The following is a 21,621-nucleotide window of genomic DNA, read 5'->3' on the forward strand; positions in this document are numbered from 1 at the left end:
TTCTTTAACTGGTTATTGTATTGGTTTCCTAGATCTGCCATTATAAGGTACCACAGACTTCATGGTACAAACAGAAATTTACTGTCTCAAAGTTTTGGAAGCTAGAAGTCAGAAGTCAAGGTGTTGGCAAGATCATGCTTCCTCTGAAAGCTGTGGGGGAATTCTTCCTTGCCTCCTCCTGGCTGCTTTCTGCTGACTTTCTGGCAAATTTCAAGGTCCCTTGGCAGGCGGCTGCATCAGTCCGATCTATCTGCACGTGGCATTTTCCCTGTGCCTCTTCTCTTCAAGGACACCTGTTGTATTGGATTATAAGCCCACCCTACTGCAGTGTCTACAACCACCCTAAAACCAAATAAGGTCACACTCTGAGATGCTGGGGATTAAGACTTCAACATACCTTTTTTGGGGAGACATTATTCAACCCATAATAGTTATGCTCGAGGCTGGTTTAATTAAGTATTGCACATTAATTCACATCTGATGCTAGCTACCTTGCAGGCAGGTGTTGAAGTGACTTAACTATGGGTCAGGCCAGTCCCTGCCCTCAAGGATCCCACAGTCTATCAGAGGAGGTGGATGTATGAGAAATTTACTTGGCATTCTCCCCCCACCTGTGAGAGAAAGTTGAAAATATATCGATGCCGAGGTTCATATCCTTGACCTCTGGAATGAGGCACAGCAAATTAGTAGATTGGAATAGTTCCCCAAGTATGATGGCAAATTTTCTTGTCAACTTGACTAGACCTCAGAGTACTTAGATATTTGGTCAAACAATATTCTGGGTGTTTTTGTGAGGGTCGGTCTCGTCCAATCAACTAAAGGCCTGAATAGAACAAAAAGGCTCACCCTATGATTAAAAAGGAATTTTTCCTGCCTGACTGCCTTCATGCTGGGACATCTTTTTTTTTTCCCCCTACCTTCAAACATGAACTGAAATATTGGATCTTTCTAGGTCTCTTTTTTGGCCTTCAAAATGGAGCTATACCATGAGCTCTCCTGGATCTCCAACTTGCCAATTACAGAACTTGGGATTTGTCAGCCTCCATAATCACGTAAGCCAATTCCTAATTGTGTGTGTGTGTGTGATACGATATTATATATATTTTGGTTCTGATTCTCTGGGGAATTCTAACTAACATGATTTGGGTGATTCAAGTATGTTACAAGAGTTAAGAACTACTGACTTAAAAACCCAAGACAAGGAAATGATTAATTCTGCCTGGAGAGGAGACTTCATAAAAGCCATTACATCTGAGCCACAAAGAATGAGCAGTTTTTGCCTTGCCAAGCAGATGGGGCCAGAGGAAAAAGGATTAGCAAGAGGAGCAAGGAGACCGGGTGGGAAGACAGAAGGAGTCATTGGAGATGAAGCTAAAATGGAAGGGCTGGGCCCTGATTCTGACCTGCTGCAAATGCCATGGCTAAATAACACAGGGACCTATTCAAAAGTTTTACACAAGCAAGAAGGTGACCACCTGCAAGCCAGGAAGAAGGCCCTCACCAAGAACCAAATCTGGGCCACCATCTTGCACCTCCCAGCTTCTAGAACTAGGATAAATCAATGTCTGTTATTTAAGCCTATGGTATTTTGTTACAGAGGCCCAAGCAAAAGACGTTATGTTCCTGGACTAAAGGGGAAAATAGAGGTGTCTGTGTTGTTTGTTTTTATGTCTTAGAGCTAGAATCAACAGAATTTTGGTATTAGGGCTTGGAGATGAGGAGTGGCCATCAAATATAACTTCAAAGTGCCCAACTTAGAGTAGGAGCTAAGAGAATTGTATTCAGAGGAGAAGCAGATTTTGTGGAGGACATAATGAGTTTCACTTAAATTTGAGGTGCCACAGGGCATTTGCATGGAGATGCTCAGTGACATGATAAAAACAGGTTTCCAGCCTTTAAAAAAGGGACTGTGCTTTTTATAGGTAAAAATTGTAGAGTAATCAGAATGGAAGTAATGACAGAATTTGTGGAAGTATGTAAGATGAGCTAGGAAGAATTCAAAGAGGACTGAAAACAGAAACTAGAGTAACTATTTAAGGGACAAAGGAGGTGACAGAAGTCTTTTCTTTAAGTTGTTCTAGGGATTCTTTGCTCTCTAGTGACCTAGAAGAGTTTGTCTTAAAATATGACATACCTTCATTCTCTGAGGCCTGCTCATTGAAAACTGGCCCCTACCTTTTCCAGACCTTTCTTCTCCATGAAGCAAGTATGGCTCCTTAACTTGTCACTTGTTTCAGAGAAAGCCCAGAACATTCACACAGCCTCTATAGACCATCATCACCAGGATCACATTTTCCTCACTGGACTGGGCTCAGTGACCTCTACGGTTCTTTCTCCAGGGGTCTCGGAATCTCTAGAAGGATTGTAGGAACAAATGGCCTGCCTCACCTACCTTGATAGTTCATTTCACTGATGGCCCCAGAGAGACTCTCCTCCTGATATGCACATGTCCTGGAATTCATATGCTTGTGTACTCCCTTCCCCTTGAGTCTGGGCTCAGCCTATGATTTGCTTTAACAAATGTGGCAGAAGCGATGCTGTGCCTGTTTCAGTTCTAAGCCTTAAGAGGTCATGGAAACTTCTACTTCCACCTTCTTGGGAGCCCTGAGATACTATTAAGATGTCTGTCTTCTCTGCTGGAGAGAACATTCAGAGAAGATAGCTCTGTGAGCCCCCAAGAAGAGGGAAAAAGAGTGTGAGAGAGAAAGAGAGACAAGCATGCCAACATCCCAGCTAAGTCCATCCCGTAGTTGATAACCAGCTAAATGTGGTCACCTGAGTGACCATTGGCAAGGCCAGCAAAGAACCACCCGTTGGGCTCAGCCCTAATTACAGAATCATGAGTAAGTAAAGTGGCTTTTGTTTCAGGCCACAAAGTTGTGTGATGGTTTGTTACCTAGGAATAGAGAGCAAAAAAACACATGATTCTGCAAACCAGAGGTTGGCAAGGGTGGTATGATAGGCCCCAGGTCTGACCTTTTTCCTTATAAAGCTGATAAAGGATAGAATTGTTCATTTGTTTCGACCTATAACTGTATTAGTCATTTTTTTTTTTCAGTATTTTTGGCATTTTGATATCTTGGGGCCTCGCTGACCCTGGAGAAACTGTCCCTCTCTGGGATAGCCAATTCCTAGAGATAATAAAGAATTCTACATCTTTCATATCCAGAGCTCATACCCCACCTACCTCCTTTACTGGCTTCTCATAATCTAGGCTGCCTTCAGCTTGCCCTAATCACCACTGCTGGGTATCAGAATTCTAAGCCTACTTACCCTGCCTTGACGTTCTTCACACAGTAATCACAGTAAAGGCTCTTGCTCAAGTTTTCCCCGATCTCTCTGCCTCTTGACCAACACTTGCTGTATGCTCCCTGCCCCCACAGCCTGGCAGCCCCTCTTCTTGGGATCTGTGAGTCTAATGAGCCATCTTCTCCATGGTGATCATCTCCTGAGCTATTAGCCTTGCTTCACCTAAAGAATAATAAAGCCTGGGGGTGCCTGGGTGGCTCAGTCATTAAGCTTCTGCCTTCCACTCAGGTCATGATCCCAGGGTCCTGGGATCAAGCCCCACATTGGGCTCCCTGCTCAACAGGAAGCCTGCTTCTCCCACTCCCACTCCCTCTCCTTGTGTTCCCTCTCTCGCTGTGTCTCTCTCTATCAAATAAATAAATGAAATCTTAAAAAAAAAAAAAAGAATAATAAAGCCTGTAAAATAAAACAAGAAACTGTGAACATAAATGGGTGGGCAAATCCTATTTGACTCTCCCCGATGACAAAGATAGATGAGGCAGTGAGGCAGGTGTGGTTAGGGAGTACCATCTTGTAACATTGTGCCATTAAAAATAATAGTAACTATTTTTGGACGTTCCCCATTAATCTTCAGGATAACTCCAGAGGGTGGATTTTAGTGTTCCCATTATCTAGAAGTGAAAATGAAGGCTTAGGTACTATACCACTAGTAAGTGGCAGAACTAGGATTCTAACCCAGTTTTGCTGGAATCCAAAACCAGAACTCTGTCTCATAAGCTGCCCCAAGAACCTTGACTAGGCTCACTATAGTTTGCTAAGCCTTCCAATAAGCTATATAATACCTTGGTAGGTTTTCTGTGATGGATTTTTGAACAAATGAGTTTTATCCTCTTTAATCACCTTTTTCTGACTATAAAAGTAGTAATAGTCATTGACCATTTGAAATACAAAGAAGAAATTTAAAAATCACTCATACACACACTCAGATAACTATTGTTAACCTTTAGGTCCATGTCCTTGTGGTCTTTTTTCCATACCTATATCATATATATTTTGCAAAACTTAAATTAAACTCACTATCTCTTGTAACCTACTTTTTTAATCCAAAAATATATTGTGAGCATTGTACCATACCATTAAATATTCCCCTGAGACAGAGATTTCAATGGCTAATTTTTTTTGTCTCTTAGTTTATAAATACTATTGCCATTTATTAATCCTCTCCTATTATGTGAATTATTCCTAATATTTTGCAGTTAAAAGTGCTCTATTCTGGGGACCTCCAGAGGAAGAGATTAATAAATAAATGTGGAATGAATGCATGAATTCTCCTGTTGGGGGATTTTGAATAAGACATTCAGGTTTCACTCAGGGAAAGGCTTGTTTATTAAGCCTTAGACCACTCAACAGATCCGTGAGGTCAGTATTATCAACATCTCCAATTTATAGGGGAGGAGACTCAGGCCAGGGAGATGTGATCACCTCCCTCATAATGTTTAGAGCCCCCCTTCTTTTCCCCATGCCTAGATCCTCCAGGCCCAAAGACCTCCAGTGCAGCTGGATCTCTGTGCCCAGATTCCCCAGAAAGTGCTCCTGGGACAGGATGTTGAGCCCAGGGTCCTAGGATCAGCTTGAACCCACTCTGGGTCCCCCCCAGAGTCAACCTGAAACAGAACCGTCCCTTCCCCAAAGATGTCATGCTAGGCCCAGCTATAGCAGAAAAAAAACAGTGTTCAGATTAATATCCTCCTGTGTCCTTATACATAATTCTTTGTGAGCATCTCTCATATCTTCAGATAAATTCCTAGATTTAGAATTGCTGAGTCCAAGAATATGCACATTACTAAGACTTTTGATACTCATTTGTCAAATTTCCCTCCAGAAATGCTGCACCAATTCCCACCTACCCCAGAGTCCTTTGTTTTTAGCATAAAATAAATCTCCGCTAGGGGCTGCTATGTGTGTGTGCATATATGACTCAACTACATACAGGGTCCCTTCCGTGCTCGGTTCAACCGAAGTTTAGTCCTCAGTTAGCAGCTATAGTTGGTAAGTAGTGAGATTCCCTAGACTTGAAATCTTGATTCCAAAAGAGCAACACGGTTTCTCAAAGGGACTTGCCAACCTGATCATGGAGGGACTACTTTTCTTCAGCCATGTGGAACTAGGACTTGTGACTACTTACCTTACTTAAATGACAGGTTTCTGGGCTTCCCTCAAATATGTTCGGACTGTGAGGAACCTGTGTACAATAAGTCACAGAGAGAAGGCCAGCAAGCAGTGCGTACGACTTCAGTAGAGGACGGGTGGCTGGAAGAGGTGGCATTTACCTGCTTCTAAAGAACAAGAGATGTGGAATCCCAGAATGCAAATGCATAGGCAAAGGAGGAACTACTTACCTGACGTGACCCAAAGTGTCTCCCATACAGACTCATGCGCCCAAATGCCATCCCTCCGCCCCCCCACCAGTCTTCTGTTGCGTGCCCTAAATTCTAAGTTGTAACACCTTTGACTTCAAACTGTAAAGTCCCTGTTAAGACACAAATAGATGAGCTAGAAGGAATAACGCCGTAAGCCGTTAGCAGCATTAACAACTTAGTCCAAATGAGCTTAGGAAGTAGATGGAGTCACCCAGAAAGGCCCCAAGGAAATGAGACCAGGGTGTGTGATATTACACAGAGGCCAAAGCCGGGGCGGGGTGGGTAACAAAGTAATGTCCTGGGTGATCTGGGGACAGAAGGATGGCTCCGGTGGCCAAAGGGACACCATGGGGTGTTTCTGAGGGCACAGAGGTAAGAAGCCTCAAGGGACGTGTCTAATGGTGTTTGGGCAATTTACCAGGATTGTTGGACTGACACCCGAGAGACCCATTCCCTGCTGGTCTCTTAAACACACTGGTTCAGAGCAAAGAACACGTTGCTTCTATTCCTGTCACCCTCAGAACTTCTGGCAAGCAACTTGCTGGCTGCTCCTCTGACCTGCTCCTTCCCCAGGTGCATGCGCAGTAGCCATCGAGGCAGGGGCTGCCCAGACCTGGTCATATCCATTAATAAGGCACCGATTCTATCAATGGCAACCCTGAAGAGATTTCTCTGTGCTGAAGTAAGGCACTAAATATAATAGCCTCTTAACTGGCACATTGTTATCAGTATTATTATGGCTTTCTCTTCATGCCTGTCACTGGATTATGGTAATTTTTCTTAGTCGTGGTTTTTAATCAGAGTTGAAGTCTCTGAGTTACTGACAGCTCCGGAGAGCTGTAACTGCTCTAAGATTGACTTCACACTGTCACAAAATCATAACACAGGCAGAAAGTGAGAGGCTCTCACAGGCCTCCTCCCGCCAATTAAAAACAAAGCTGCCTTCTAAACAGCAGTCTCCTTCGTGAGGCTTCACACAAAAGGGAGGCAAGCAGAGGGCACCTACTTTTCCCTCCTTCCCCCAAAGTTCAAAGCAAGAAACAATGATCCTGGCAAAGGCGGTTCTAGAAGCAGATAGCGTAATTTAGCTAATGGGATCTACAGGAAGCTGGAAATCATTCCTTGACACGTTGTGGTACTTCAACGGCATCGGGCCTTGCTGGATTCTCCTGATCTTGAGGTACCTCCTCACAGACATTGTCCATCTATGACCACTCACTTGAATAAACATGATAGGCCTGGACAAATGGATCATTAGCTACCCTCTCTGGAGGGGGTGGAACAGAGTAACACCTCTGGCCTTGCCTTCCTGTCACTCCATGTAATGAGTGTTCCCTCCTGATCCAGTGGGACCCCAGCCTGCAAGTCATCTGACTATGGGCCAGGTGTTAGGCAGAGATCGTTAAAAATTTTTCTATCACCATGGAGAAGCCATAGCAGACCACAGTACCAACCTTAAAAAAACCCTAGAGAGTTCTCCGTTTTGCCTTCAGGGTCCTTCTATTTCCTCCATTTGTAACACCATTCTACTTTCTAGAACCATCATCCTTAGAAACCCCATACCAGCATAGGCCATTCTGACATCTAACTCGGGTTTGTCCTTTATGTCCACGCGTTTGCCTGAGGTCCTGTTGTTAAGACACTCTCACAGAGAAATGGCCTGAATATATCCAGCAGGATAGTCTAAGTTGTGCTGCAGCGATAAACAAACCTTCATTCTCAATGGTCACAAGGGTTTCTCATTCATGTTGCATGGTCCTCACAGCTTGCCAAGGGGCTCTGCTCCTTGGAGACACTCAGTGACCCTGGCCATCATTACTAACCCAGGCTACCACCTTAGAAATGGCAATCGTCATTCCCAAGTGAAAGAGGGCTCTAGAGTCTTTTCCTGGCAGTTGAAGGCACTGGCTCCAAAACGATAAATATTACTTCCACTCTCACTCTCAAGTCATTGGCCAGAATCCGTGACATTACTCCATCCAGCCAGAAAGAGGCCAGGAAGTACAACCCTCTTCTGTGCATTGGAAAAGCAGAAATAGTTGATGAATTGCATAAATAATTAACACACCAGTTAATTAATTTACACCAAGAAGAAAAATGAAGAATCCCAGAGTGAAGAATTACCCCTCCCTGTGGCATGCACTAGCACAATGAGGTTTATTATGTTCTGTTCTCTGGTGCTGGGCAGGGACGAGCTGGTACTAGAAACAAGGGGTACCTCTCCCCAGGTCAGATCCTGTGTTTGCTTTATTCACTCACAGTTCTCCAAGCGGTTTGCCACTGTGAATCCGAAATTACACAAATACGTGCTGAAGATGAAAAGGATGCAGGGAGAGTACTTACCAAAGAATATGATAATGATTTAAAGATTTAAACGGTGGTGAGGGCGTTGGAAGCCAAGACAGGGATGTGAAAGGAACCATGGGATGATGAAGACAGACTGGACAAGGATCCTTTTTGCTGCTGGCTGCTAGCTTTCTGGAAGCAAGAAAACAAAAAAGCCAATATGACAATTATAACATCAGTCTACCATGAAGCAATTAAGGCGTGGAGCAGAGTTTGAAGGAAAGAGACATCTGGTGTCCGAATCTGAGAGTCCAGCGGAGGAACACCAGACGCAATGCAATGAGGATGCCGCGAAGATGGAGACGCTTCTTGTTCTCGAATCCAGGAGAACTCCTCTGAGCGTTAGCAAGAATTTCTTGCATTTGTAGCAAGAAGCTGGAGTTTCAGGAAATAGAAGAGCAGCAAAATGGTGTTCTTGTGCAAATGCTATCCATGTGCCCAGGGCAAAAGCCAGCAAAGAAGCAAACCCCAAGTATGACCGGTGGTGTAGTGCTGAGACTCATCATCAGAGCCAAAGCAGGAGGAAGGAGGAGCCTCAAAGATCGATGTGCACCTTGGCCCAGTTCCAAGGAAATAGGCCTGTGGGGTGGTACCACATCCGGTCTGTCAGCAAATTCTGCTGGCTCTACTTGCAAGATAGAACCTAAAGTGGACCACATCTTACCACCTCCCCCTGCCGCTGTCCTCCAAACACTCTTATCTCCTGCCTGGCCTCCGGCAGTAGTCTCCCAGCTGGTCGCTATTTAAACCCTTGCCTCCCAATTGTTTGTTTTCTGTGAAGCAGCCAGAATGGAGCTCATGGGTCACCCCTTCTTCCCCCTTAGTCTCTGGTCACACTAGCATCACCACTCCCTTTGCAAGACTTTACCTCAGGGCATTTGCACAGGCTGTCCTCTCTGCCTGGAAGGCTCTTTCCTCAGAGATCTGCATCGGGTCTTGCTCCCGTTTCTCCTTCAGCTCACTGTTCGAATACCATGACAGCAGCACGTCTTTCTTATCCATTCTATTTGAAAGAACAAGTCCTGAAGGCCCTATCCCCACTCAGCTCTCTTTCCTTAACCAGTTTTGTGTGAAATGGTTTGTCACACATAACATATTTTATGTGCGACTTGTTGGGTCGTAGGATAAGTAAGAACCAAGAAGACAGGAGAGTTTCATGCTTGATTTGTTCACTGCTATAAGTAACCCCAGCATCTGGGACAGGATTTGCCAACAGGGTGAGCTCAAGACATATTGCATTAACTGAATAGATTGTAATTGACCCCAACCTTACCACCATGTAGACTTAACATCCAAGAGATAGTCAAGGGACGAGGCATTTCCTTTTCTTGAAATACCCTGTGAGGATTCAGAGTCCGCCTCCTCCTCCACCTGATATCAGCTGCCATGGATACAGGTTCCTTAAAGGGGTCAAGGATACGACAGATGCTTTACATTAGCTTTTATGTCCTCCATAAAATTAACAACAAGCAAACCCTGAGTAACGGAGCTATAATTCTGTCTTGCAATTCTGATCCGACACACAGTGTAAGAGCTTGGCTCTTGAGGCTAAAAGCTGTTTCCAGAACCCTCAATGGAATTATACCTCTGTAATTCATTTACTGTTATTCATCTTATATATGCTTATAGATAGAGCAAAAAAAAAAAAAAATCACACAGCCAGCAAAACCAAAGCAAAGAAGAAAAGATAACCTACTAGTTTTCATTTTTAAATTACGTTCATTATGTAAGATACAGTATTTTGCCACACTGTAGCACTTCTAGGCTAAATAAGAAATACACTTAACAACAGGTAAACATAATAAGATGGCTTTTAAAAAAAATGAATATTACCTTGCTCTGTCTTCAGGGGTGTTATTTTCAATAGCAATATCAATTCACGAAGAAAAGTCAAGAGAATAATTATGGCTTTTTAGCCAGTAGGACTGATATACATTAACAAGCTCAGTGAAGGTATTGGATAATATCCTCAAAAGGCCTCTGAAGTTATCGTCCCACTCCAGCTATTTGCAATACATGACCAAAAACAATCCAGTAAGCCTTCATCATTTATGTCCAAGTTTCTAATGAAACAAGCCTCATGAAAAATAAACTAGCATACAGATGGGCTTGGAGAGATCTGGCAACATATCTACCTTTTATATTTATTTTATTTTATTTGAAAACCATTTAGGGTGATCAGAGTGGTTTGTTAGAAAGGAACATTGCGGGGGAAATGGCATTTTCCATGCACCAGACACAAGCGAGATCAAGATAAGACAGAGCTGCTTTCTTCAGCCAGTGAATGACAACTTCATTTGTGAAGAAACTACGGGCCATAGCAGGTTCTCTTAGTGCTGATTTCTATCCACAGGACATTTGGCCGCCACTTACAACCCATTTCATATATAGGCTGCTGAACAGCCTCCAGATGGTGTGTATAAGATTTTACAAATGTTTTTCTTGTTCCAATCAGACATGACCTTTCAAATATATAAAGCTGTAGACACGAAAACTGCCACAAGACTTCTAGAAAAATCGAGCAAATTCAATTCACAAATATATTTGAGCCCCTACTATGTGTGAAATGTCATTCTAGGTACTGAAGGATACAGTTGTGAACAAAATAGACTTTTAAACCCCTGACTTCCTGAAGCTGCTATTCTGGAGGAGGTGTGGTACACAGCAAGCAAAATAAATAAATTCTTTATTTTGAAGCTGATGACTGCTATATATGATAGAGAAAAAAAAAATCAAGTGGGAAAATACTGAGGAAGGAGAGGGGTTTGCCATTCTAAATAGAACTAAGGTAGCTTCACCGAGAAGGAGACATATAAGCAAAGACTTGATGGGTGCCAATATCCAGGAGAAAAGCCTTCCAAGCAGAGAAAATTGTCAGTGCAAAGATCCTGAGGGGGAAGCATGCCTGGCACATGACTGGAGCAGAGTAAGAGGAGAGCAGTGGACAAGGTCAGGGAGGTAGTCGGAGCCTCTTCTAATGACTCTAGTTTTTCTCCCAGTGAGGACAACCATGGAGCAGGGTAGGAACATGATAGGACCAATGCCTTCAGAGCATCACTCTGGCTGCTTTGTCCAGAATAGCTCTTGTCCTGGGGAGTGGGGAAGTGGATGAGAGGTGAGGGCAGAAGTGGGAGCAGGGGACACATTAGAAAGCCACCGCACAGCTATCAGTAGGAGAGGAGGTCTACCGCCCTTGCACCAAGGTAGTAACCCTGTAGATGATAGGACATGATCAGATTCTGGATATATTTTGGAAGATGCATAAAATAAGAGGGGGACACCAGGATTGGGACACTCGCAAAGATTCACAGGGCCACCTTAAGTGTATATGATCCTCTCCCAGCTATGTCCTGGGCAATGTTATTTCCAACATCACTCACCCACCAAAACCTTGCTGACATCAGTGACAATTTTGAAGGACAGTTCAGAAATGTGGATTCTTTCGGAAGATGAAAAACCATGTTAGAATTAAAGGTTTCCTGAGTCAACAGAAGGGTCACATCTCTGCTGCTCCGTCTGTACCTACAGGGAGGAGGGTGGGGTTCTTTCTGTCTCTCCTCCTGCTCTGGCCTTGCCAGGGCTATCTGGGGCCCTCAGGGCACCAGACAGCAAAGAGAGGCTGCCTCATGCTCCTGACAATAGTGAACTCCATGGAGACCGGCCTTGTTTGCTTTTACGTTCTTGTCTGCTGTCTGATGCCTGTTTATGCATAGCTTCCCCCTCAGGAGTAGCAAGAGTCTGTCTCTGACATTCTTCTATCTTGTTGCTGTTGTTGTTGGCTCCCAGTTGAGGTAAAGCCCCCAAATCAAAAAGGAGCTAGCCCTCTAAACTCCAGAATCAACCTCAGATTATTAACTGTGTGACCTTCCATGGGGCCTTTCACTTGGTTGCTCAGAGATCTGCTCCGGCCAGGTGAAAGGGAGAGTACAGCATTCCTGTCTGAACAGCTGCGTTCCATCTTCCAAGTTCCTTAGCCCTTTTAATAAATGAGCTCTCCCAGGGCTAGAGACCTACAGAAGGTCATTATTGTTTCCATTCCCGATGCCTTTGGAAAGATAGCTAATGTCGTACTGGAGATGAGGTGGGCTAGGAAAGCAGAGTTTTGCTATCTATTTAATTTGTAAACGATGTCTTTTAAGCAGATGTTGTGGCAGATGGTAGGTGAAACCACGGTGTGTTTAGTTAGATGGGATCCTTGCTAGAGTTCACCTGTCCCATCTGCATACTCTAGAGGCCAGGACATTCTAGTACCTGTGCTAAGAAATCCGCCCAAACCAGGACCTTTTTAATGGTAGGTAATAGTAATGGGTCTGCGTAATCGAAATGCAGAGCTTCTCCACCCAGAGTGGAAAAAACCAAGCTGAACCCAGTATCAGCGATTTTCCAGCAAGGCTGTCGCTGTGATCTGTGATGTGCTATCAAGATGAAATTGGAACCAAGTGTACTTTATTCAGGACATCTGTGAGATAAAAAATATAATGCTCCTTTTCTATCTTTGTGACATTGTTCACAAAGATGTGATTTGGCTGTTAAAACCACTCGCGCTGTATCTCAAGGCTAAGGCTGACAATTCGAATAAAAGCCTCTCTCTCTCTCTTTGGTTTGTTATCTGAACCACAGTTAGCTGTCACGGCAATTCTATACAGTGGGGCACTTCGTGGTGGGGGTGGGCGGGGTGTTGAGGTATTTTACTGACCGGCCATAGCTTCCCATTTGACTCTGTATTTCTGAACTCCATTTAATTTCCTGGAGTTTGGGGAAGTGGTTTTTTGGTTTTTTTGTGGGTTTTTTTTTTCTATTTTAATGCCCTAAAACCAGGGCCAGTGTTAAAAGACAAACAATGATGTTTAATTTTTAATAATTTTATTGTACATACCTTGTAGAAAATTTAGAATGTACATATGAGCACTAGAAAGAAAATAGGGTGTCACCATTTTAGATTAGCTCTGTGACTATTACAATGCATTTCCTTCTGGTCATTTTTGTAGCGTGTGTGTGTGTGTGTGTGTGTGTGTGTGTGTGTGGTGTTGGCTTATTGCCAAAAACAAGGGAAGCAAGGGCAAAAATGAACTATTGAAACTTCATCAAGATCAAAAGCTTTTGCACAGCAAAAGTCAACAAAACCAAAAGACAACTGACAGAATGGGAGAAAATATTTGCAAATGACATATCAGATAAAGGGCTAGTATCCAAAATCTGTAAAGAACTTATCAAACTCAACACCCAAAGAACAAATAATCCAATCAAGAAATGGGCAGAAGACATGAACAGACATTTCTGCAAAGAAGACATCCAGGTGGCCATCAGACACATGAGAAAATGCTCCACATCACTTGGCATCAGGGAAATACAAATCAAAACCACAATGAGATACCACCTCACACCAGTCAGAATGGCTAAAATTAACAAGTCAGGAAATGACAGATGCTGGCGAGGATGCGGAGAAAGGGGAATCCTCCTACACTGTTGGTGGGAATGCAAGCTGCTGCAACCACTCTGGAAAACAGCGTAGAGGTTCCTCAAAAAGTTGATAATAGAGCTACCCCACAACCCAGCAATTGCAGTACTGTGTATTTACCCTAAAGACACAAATGTAGTGATCCGAAGGGGCACGTGCACCCAAATGTTTATAGCAGCAATGTCCTCAATAGCCAAACTGTGGAAAGAACCTAGATGTCCATCAACAGATGAATGGATAATGAAGGTGTGGTATATGTATACAATGGAATACTATGCATCCATCAAAAGAAAAGAACTCTTGCCATTTGCAACGAAGTGGATGGAACTAGAGGGTATTATGCTGAGCGAAATAAGTCAATCAGAGAAAGACAATTATCATATGCTCTCCCTGATAAGAGGAATTTGAGAGGCAAAGTGGGTGGGGTGGGGGGTAAGGAATGAAAAAATGAAACAAGATGGGATCGGGAGGGAGACAAACTATAAGAGACTCTTAATCTCACAAAACAGAGGGTTGCCGGGGAGTAGGGAGGTATGGAGAGGGTAGTTGGTTATGGACATTGGGGAGGGTATGTGACATGGTGAGTGCTGTGAAGTGTATATGCCTGATGATTCACAGACCTGTAACCCTGGGACAAATAATACATTATATGTTAATATAAACAAACAAACCAACAAGAAAGGGGTGGGGCACCTGGGTGGTTTAGTCAGTGAAAGGGTTAAGCATCTGCCTTCTGCTTAGGTCTTGGGATAGAGTGCTTCCTCAGGCTCCCTGCATAGCAGCAGCAGCAGCAGCAGCAGGGAGTCTCCTTCTCCCTCTGCCCCTCCCCTGCTCATTCTCTCGTCTTTCTCTCTCTCTCAAATAAATAAATAGAATTTTTTAAAAAGAAAAAAGGAAGGGGATAACTGAATGAACAATTCTGTGAACTCCTTATTAACAAATTATGACAAACATTTTTCCAACAACCTTTCATTCTTCAGAGATGTGGGCCCACTATTTTTTGCTATTATCATTAATCTGCAAAGAACACCATTCAGATAAATGCTAAATTGTCATAAATCACTTTAGACTTTACATCAAAAGAAACTGTGAAATGTCTCTCTGTTCTACAGAGATATAATGTCGCAAACAGAATCTCATCTAAAACTCTCCTATTTACTGGCCCTTCTGCTTCTAGCTTGAGCAAGCACTATGCTCTAATTGGCTTAACTTCAAGCCTGCTCAGAACCTCCAGTCTACCTGATACGTGGGGCCATCCTGGCCTGTGAAGTGTCCCCCCAAGATGTTCGACTTACTACCCCTCCTCCCTTAAGAGTGCTTCTGGCTTTCTGCAGAGTAAGTCATTCTTACCACTAAATCCAAAGGGACTGATTCTCTAGAAGAAGGCTACTTTCAGATAAATATATGTGTACATTTTCACAGGAGACACTAGGTTATTGAATTGGTATTGAAAGTCCATTAAAGTTCTGTAGTGCTACAGGGAAGAAAGATGCACAGTTTAAGTTTAAGAAAAGGAACACTAAAAAGTCAGTCATTGGGATCTAGAGTTGGCTGACAGCTCTTCATGCAGCCCCAGTGTTTGGTAATCATTGGTTTGTGACATTTTCCTTTACTGTGACACATTCCTAGCAAGGAATCCTCAGGGAAAACTATAGTGGTTGAGGAGAAGCAGAGTGGCCTGCTTAAAAGAAGTTTCACTTTTGGGGGTGCCTAAATGGCTCAGTTGGTTGAACACCTGACTTTGGCTCCGGTCATGATCCGGGGGTCCTGGGGTCCTGGGGTCAAGCCCGCATCTGGCTAAGTGTGGAGCCTGCTTCTCCCTCTCCCTCTGCCCCCTCCTGTGCTCTCATGCTCTCTCTCTCTCTGTCAGGTAAATAAACAAAACCAAAAAGAAGAAGGAGGAGGAAGAATAATTTCACTTTCAGAACAAGAAAATGGTGTTCAGTGCGCTCACTTGTCTTTTGTCCTCTGATCTGACCTTGCACCGAGTTCATGGTGCACCAGAGTTGGGCCAAAATTTCCATCTCGAAGATGGAGGGGATAGGAGTGGCCAGGGGCTGCCACGTCAGCAGCAGGAGCAGGAGAGCCAATGTTCACATGGAAACTTTAGGCAGAGTGGTTGCTTGCTTATTTTCTTTTTGTTTTCCATTCAACATAGACATCCATTTTCAACCACATCCAAACTTTTTAACTTTTTGGTAGGTGAAAGTGGAGGGATTGAAGACACAATCATTGTTTGTTTCTTGAGAGTTAGAAATCATAGTGTACTATGGAACAGATCTGAAATCTCATCAACAGGGGATGAATAAAATCTGTTGTGTTCAACTGTTATTAAATTCCCCTTTCCTGGCTGGTGGTAGGTGAGGAAAAGGGAAATAGTCAAACTTTGTGGGTACATTTAGAAAAAGTCTGGCTAAGATGTGGCTTGATGGTTGCTCCTAGAAGCTGCATATATATTCAAGTCTGTAACAGTCTTCTTATTTTAGGACAATCATGAGCCTCAAGTGGTTTTTCCACCTCAACCCCCAAAATTTCCCCCTATTCTTTTTATTTTAAGATTATATTTATTTGACATATTTATTTATTTGACAGATTATATTTATTTAAAGATTATATTATATTTATTTGAGAGAGAGAGCAAGCACAAGCAGGGGTAGCGGCGGACAAAGGGAGAGGGAGATTCAGGCTCCTCGGGGAGAAAGGAGCCCGAAGAAGGGCTTGATCCCAAGACCTTGGGATCATGACCTGAGCCAAAGGCAGATGCTTAACTGACTGAGTCATCCAGGTGCCCCAGATTTCCCCCATTCTTACACCATTTTATCTTATAAATAACAACTGCCATCCACTAGGTGAATGCCAGGTTTCTAAGCAATAAGTTAATCTTTCACATTAGGACACACAACCTGAAATAAACTCATTGGTTGTACAGTTAAAAATTCACAGCACTCGTGGCAATCTCTTAGTTAATTGATTTCACTTTGTTATGCTAGTTTTCATGGTAAAATTCACTGAAGATCCAAGTAAAAACCATCAATATGAGTCAGAAAGGAAAAAGCTAGAAAGCAGAGCTTTCAACTACAAAAATATTGGGTTCAGGACCTGGCACAAAATGAAAGAAAATAAAGCAAAATTTCATTTTTTACAGAACAGGTCAGGGTCAGGGGCACTGCCATTAAAAATAATATTCAATAAATATGGAAATCAGCCCATTCTCAGGAAATGTTGGGAGACTTGGGAAGAAACTTGCAGGTGTTGACATTTTCATGGGGTAACAAATGCTGACCACCGAGGAAATGCATCAACAAAGAAAAGAAGGAAAAGGGAACTCTAGTAGAGAAAGACTCATGTCCAGGGAGAAACTGGAGTGATTCTTGGAAACTGAGGAAGGGAGTGGTGGCTGGAGAACTTGAGTAGAGAAGGAAATTGCAGAGCAATCGTATGCAGTGGGTGGTGTGAGGGGGAAAAGAAGCCTGAGGAGACCAGGAAAACTATACAAAATGGACAAGCTTGCAAAACAGAAATCCCAATGAATGCATGGAATTCAGGGTGTTTAAAGGACAATTCATTGAAGGGAATTGCCTGAGACACAAATACAGTTTCCTCCACCATCACCTTGAGCTGAAAGCAGATTTTACACGATGAATTGGAACAGTCATTTTCATTTCGTAAAGCCTACATCCCTGGAAAATTGGGTTCCATAAATTGAGATTTTTGTTACATTAAGCTTTATGACTAACTTTCCAATAGTTTTAGAGGTGTAATTTATTTGAACCATTAGGAAGTATAGAACAGGCTTATGAGATACAAATGAGTCAAAAGTTTAAAAATTAATTGAAAAAGTCAATTGGATAAGTAGTCAAGAAATACTGATTTTTTAGGAAAAATAAACTATATCAATTAATACATTTGAAATTAAATAGTCAACTTGCAATTATCAAAGCTAATATAGAAAAGACAGAAGTGAGAAACAAGATTCGCAGAGAATTTTGAAATTTCATTTCCATTCCAATCTTTCTATTGAACTAATTTGAGTTTTAAAAAGTCTCTCTATTTCCTTTCTAGTCATTAAATAAATCCTTAATAATGGCCTGTTGTATGCCAGGCCTTCAACAGGGCATCTAGGAAAAAAAGACAGGGCCAAGGGGCTGACCAGGACCCTAATAATAACAGAGTTGATTTCAATTATTTTGTATCGTCTCAGCAAAATGCATAGTATAAATTAAAACTGATTTTAAAATGCCCTTAACAGATATAGATATCCTTATCACAATCCTCTCAAATAAGAGCTTTCACTATCTCTCATTCTTAATTCTGATCTATGTATGGACATGAAAATGACATCTGGGGGAAAATGGAGAAAGAACAGAAACTAGGGAAAAACAAAATGAAAATATATAAAAAATTTGACACAAATAGAAAAGCAGAATGTAATTCATTCACAAACAATAGTGAAGTTAATCCCAATTTTTCCTAGTAGCTGAAAAGTTGCAAAATGGATTTATAAATGTGAATGTCATGATCGACAAGCCAAAGACTTACGTGGAAGGGATATAGGAGTGAGACAGAAATGATGTCTATTCCAACTGATAGCCAGGAAGAAAAAGTAGCTGGAGAAATCAGTGAGCAGGAGCATTTGACCCACATTCTAGTCAGGAAGTCTAGGACACAAGGAACAAGTCAGAGCCATTCAAGGGGAGCTCCTTCTACAGATAATTTTCTTATCTACTCATTCCACAAACACTTGACGTGCACCTAATAAATACCTTTTGAGCCAGTAATCACAAGAAGAAAGTAACGAATCATCGAGCCAATGCTTCAGAAAATCCACACATCCGCTAGCACCCGAAGCTTTCTGCTGGGTACTTCCTTAACCTTGGCTCTTTCTCACCTACCCATGAATAAGGATTCTTAAATCACAGTTACCATGACTTCAAACTTTCCTGGGCCACACCAGCTGAATGATCTGGTCTATTAATTTTGAGGAATATGAATAAAGGCAGGCTACAGAATTTCAAAAAATAAGATTAATGGTCTTATTCCTAATTCTAATACTCATGGACAAAATGGAAATATAAGCATTGTGTTGCCACATACCACAAAGATGGCAGATATCTTTATTAAGATAAAGAGAAGTGCCCCTAACTTGAACCCTCATGCCTGACACCAAAACTTTCTGCTGTCATAAGACAAACACTATGCATGTAATCTTGACAGCAGTATTCACTCAGGCATCCGTGATGCTGGGCGGGATGACACTGCAGGTCTTGACACAGCTGCCTCCAGCTATCTAATGGGGCAGCGCAGGTTCATGCTCAAGTCAAGTATGTGATGCTGGAATGCCTGGGTGGCTCAGTCGGGTAAGCACCTACTTTCAGCTCAGGTCATGATCCCGGGGTCCTGGGATCGAGCCCCACATATGGCTCCCTGCTCCATAGGGAGTCTGCTTCTCCCTCTCCTTCTGCCCCCACCCCCAACTCATGCTCTGTCTCCTGCTTTCTCTCTCTCAAATAAACAAAAAAAAAAATGTTTAAAAGGGGATGGGTAGAAAAGTATGTGTGCCAAGGGTTGAGAGGAGAAAATGGGAAGCACCACAGCTGAAAAATGTCATTCAAACACAAGCCAATGCCAATACTTGGAATAGATGTAGAATAGACCCAGGGCACCTGGGTTGCTCAGTCAGTTAAGCATCTGACTCTTGATTTCAGCTCAGATCATGATCTCAGGATTGTGAGATTGAGCCCATGTTGGGCTTAACGCTCAGTGCCAAGTCTGCTTGAAATTCTTGTTCATCTCCCTCTGCCCTTCCCTCAGCACATGCATTCTCTAAGTTAATCCATTAATTAATTAAATCTTTTAAAAAATGAAGAAGTTAACTACAGAGATCCAAAAGGAATTCTTCCAGAATCCAGTGCCTGATCATACTAACCCAGAAACCAGGGCTTAAGTAAATAATAATAAACTCTTACATACTGACACTTGTACATATTTTATCTTTTATTTATTTTTTTAATTCCAATATAACTAATGTACAGTATTATGTTAGTTTTAAGTGTACAATATAGTGATTCAACAATCCTATATATTACTCAATGCTCATCATAATAAGTGTACTCTTGATCCCCATTACCTGTTTCACCCTCTCTCCCACCCACTTTTCCTCTGTTAACCACCAGTTAGTTCTCTGTATTTAAGAATCTGATTTTTTGTCTCTTTTATTCTTTGTTCATTTATTTCTTAAATTCTACATATGAGTGAAATCATTTGGCCTTTCTCTTTCTCTATTTCACTCAGCATTATACCCTCTAGATCCATCCATGTTGCTGCAAATGGCAAGATTTCATTCTTTTTTATGGCTGAGTAATATTCCATTGTGTATATAGACCACACCTTCTTTATCCGTTCATCTATCAATGGCCACTTGGGTTGTTTCCATATTTTGGCTATAGTAAATAATGCTGCCATAAACATAGACATGCACATATCTTCGAATTCATCTTTTCATATTCTTTGGGTAAATACCCAGTAGTGGAATTTTTGGATTATATGGTGATTCTATTTTTAATTTTTTAAGAAACCTCCATACTGTTTTCCACAGTGGCTATACTGCTTACACATTCTTTTAAAGCTTCTGGATGATTCTAATGAACAGCCAAGGTTGAGAACCATAGCATCACAGAAGCTTCTAATTCTTTGTTCTACCTCCTCCATGTTTCATCATGAAAATGATAGGTTCTTAAAACATTAAAAAAGATGTCATTAGATAAGCGTATTTGAGAGTGTCACAAGACCTGCCCAATACTAAGTCTTTAGAGACATGCTTATCAATCTGAAATAAATGGCAGAATTTGCAGAGTAAATTTAAAGTGGTTGACTGGCCAAGGCGTGGTGAAATGTGGTCCATGCCTTAATGAGAACAATATGATCTCTTTGTGACCCTTTTCCTAAGTTTTTTTTTTTCCCCCTGTAGTGCAGAAAAAACCTTTTCCTTTTATCTGTCTTAGGTTCATTGGCTGGAGCCCTACAAATTAAACTGAAAAAAGAAACAGATTAAGAAGAGAAAAATAGGGGCGCCTGGGGCACCTGGGTGGCTCAGTGGGTTAAGCCTCTGCCTTCAGCTCGAGTCATAATCTCAGGGTCCTGGGATCGAGCCCCACATGGGGCTCTCTGCTCGGCAGGGAGCCTGCTTCCTGCCCTCCTCTCTCTGCCTGCCTCTCTGCCTACTTGTGCTCGCTCTCTCTCTGTCAAATAAATAAATAAAATCTAAAAAAAAAAAAAAAAATAGGGGCGCCTGGGTGGCTCAGTGGGTTAAAGCCTCTGCTTTTGGCTCAGGTCATGATCCCAAGGTTCCGGGATCGAGCCCCGCATCGAGGCCTGCTTCTCTTCCTCTCTCGCCTGCCTCTCTGCCTACTTGTGATCTCTGTCTGTCAAATAAATAAATAAAATCTTTTAAAAAAGAGAGAGAGAAAAAAAATAAGCAGAAATTTAATAACATGTGCATTGCTCATATACAAGGGAGTGCTCAGTGATAAGTAACTCAACAGGATGGTTAGAACTTGAACTTACACAGCATCTTAACAAAAGAACAATAAGTTTAGTAGGGAAGGGATAAGATGTAGCAAAAGGGCTTTAGGCTCTTAGGGATGGCAAACTATGGGAAGGTAAATATAAGGGGAAACTAATGGAAGATAAAAGTTAGTCTGGCAAGATTTGTTGTGCAAGTTTTGTGTCCTCCTGCCTGCCATCTCTGGATTTAGGATTTATAAGAGTCTAGAATTGTCTCCAGTGATTCAGAATCATCTTACCCCTCCTGGCAAAGAGGGAGAGGGCAGAGAGGTTTTTTTGTTTCTGCTTGCTTGCTTGCTTGCTTTCTTTCTTTCTTTCTTTCTTTCTTTCTTTCTTTTTTTAAATGCCTATGGCTCAAAGTAATCCTTATGTCAGAGTGGCATATTCTGGGATGGCATACTCCGAACTCCTAAACTCCTTTCAACGCTGTTTGATAGGCTAGGAATACCCTCTGTAAACTCCCCACCAACTTACTCTTGCTATATCATCACTCAGTTGATTTCTTCTTTGGCACTTGTCACTGAGTAACTTGTAATTACTTAGTATATTAGAAGTGATATTTTGAAAATTATTTAATTAGCTGTT

The sequence above is a fragment of the Lontra canadensis genome, unplaced genomic scaffold (assembly GCF_010015895.1).
Source record: "Lontra canadensis isolate GAN:19392208 unplaced genomic scaffold, GSC_riverotter_1.0 scaffold10, whole genome shotgun sequence".
NCBI classification, from domain to species: domain Eukaryota; kingdom Metazoa; phylum Chordata; class Mammalia; order Carnivora; family Mustelidae; genus Lontra; species Lontra canadensis.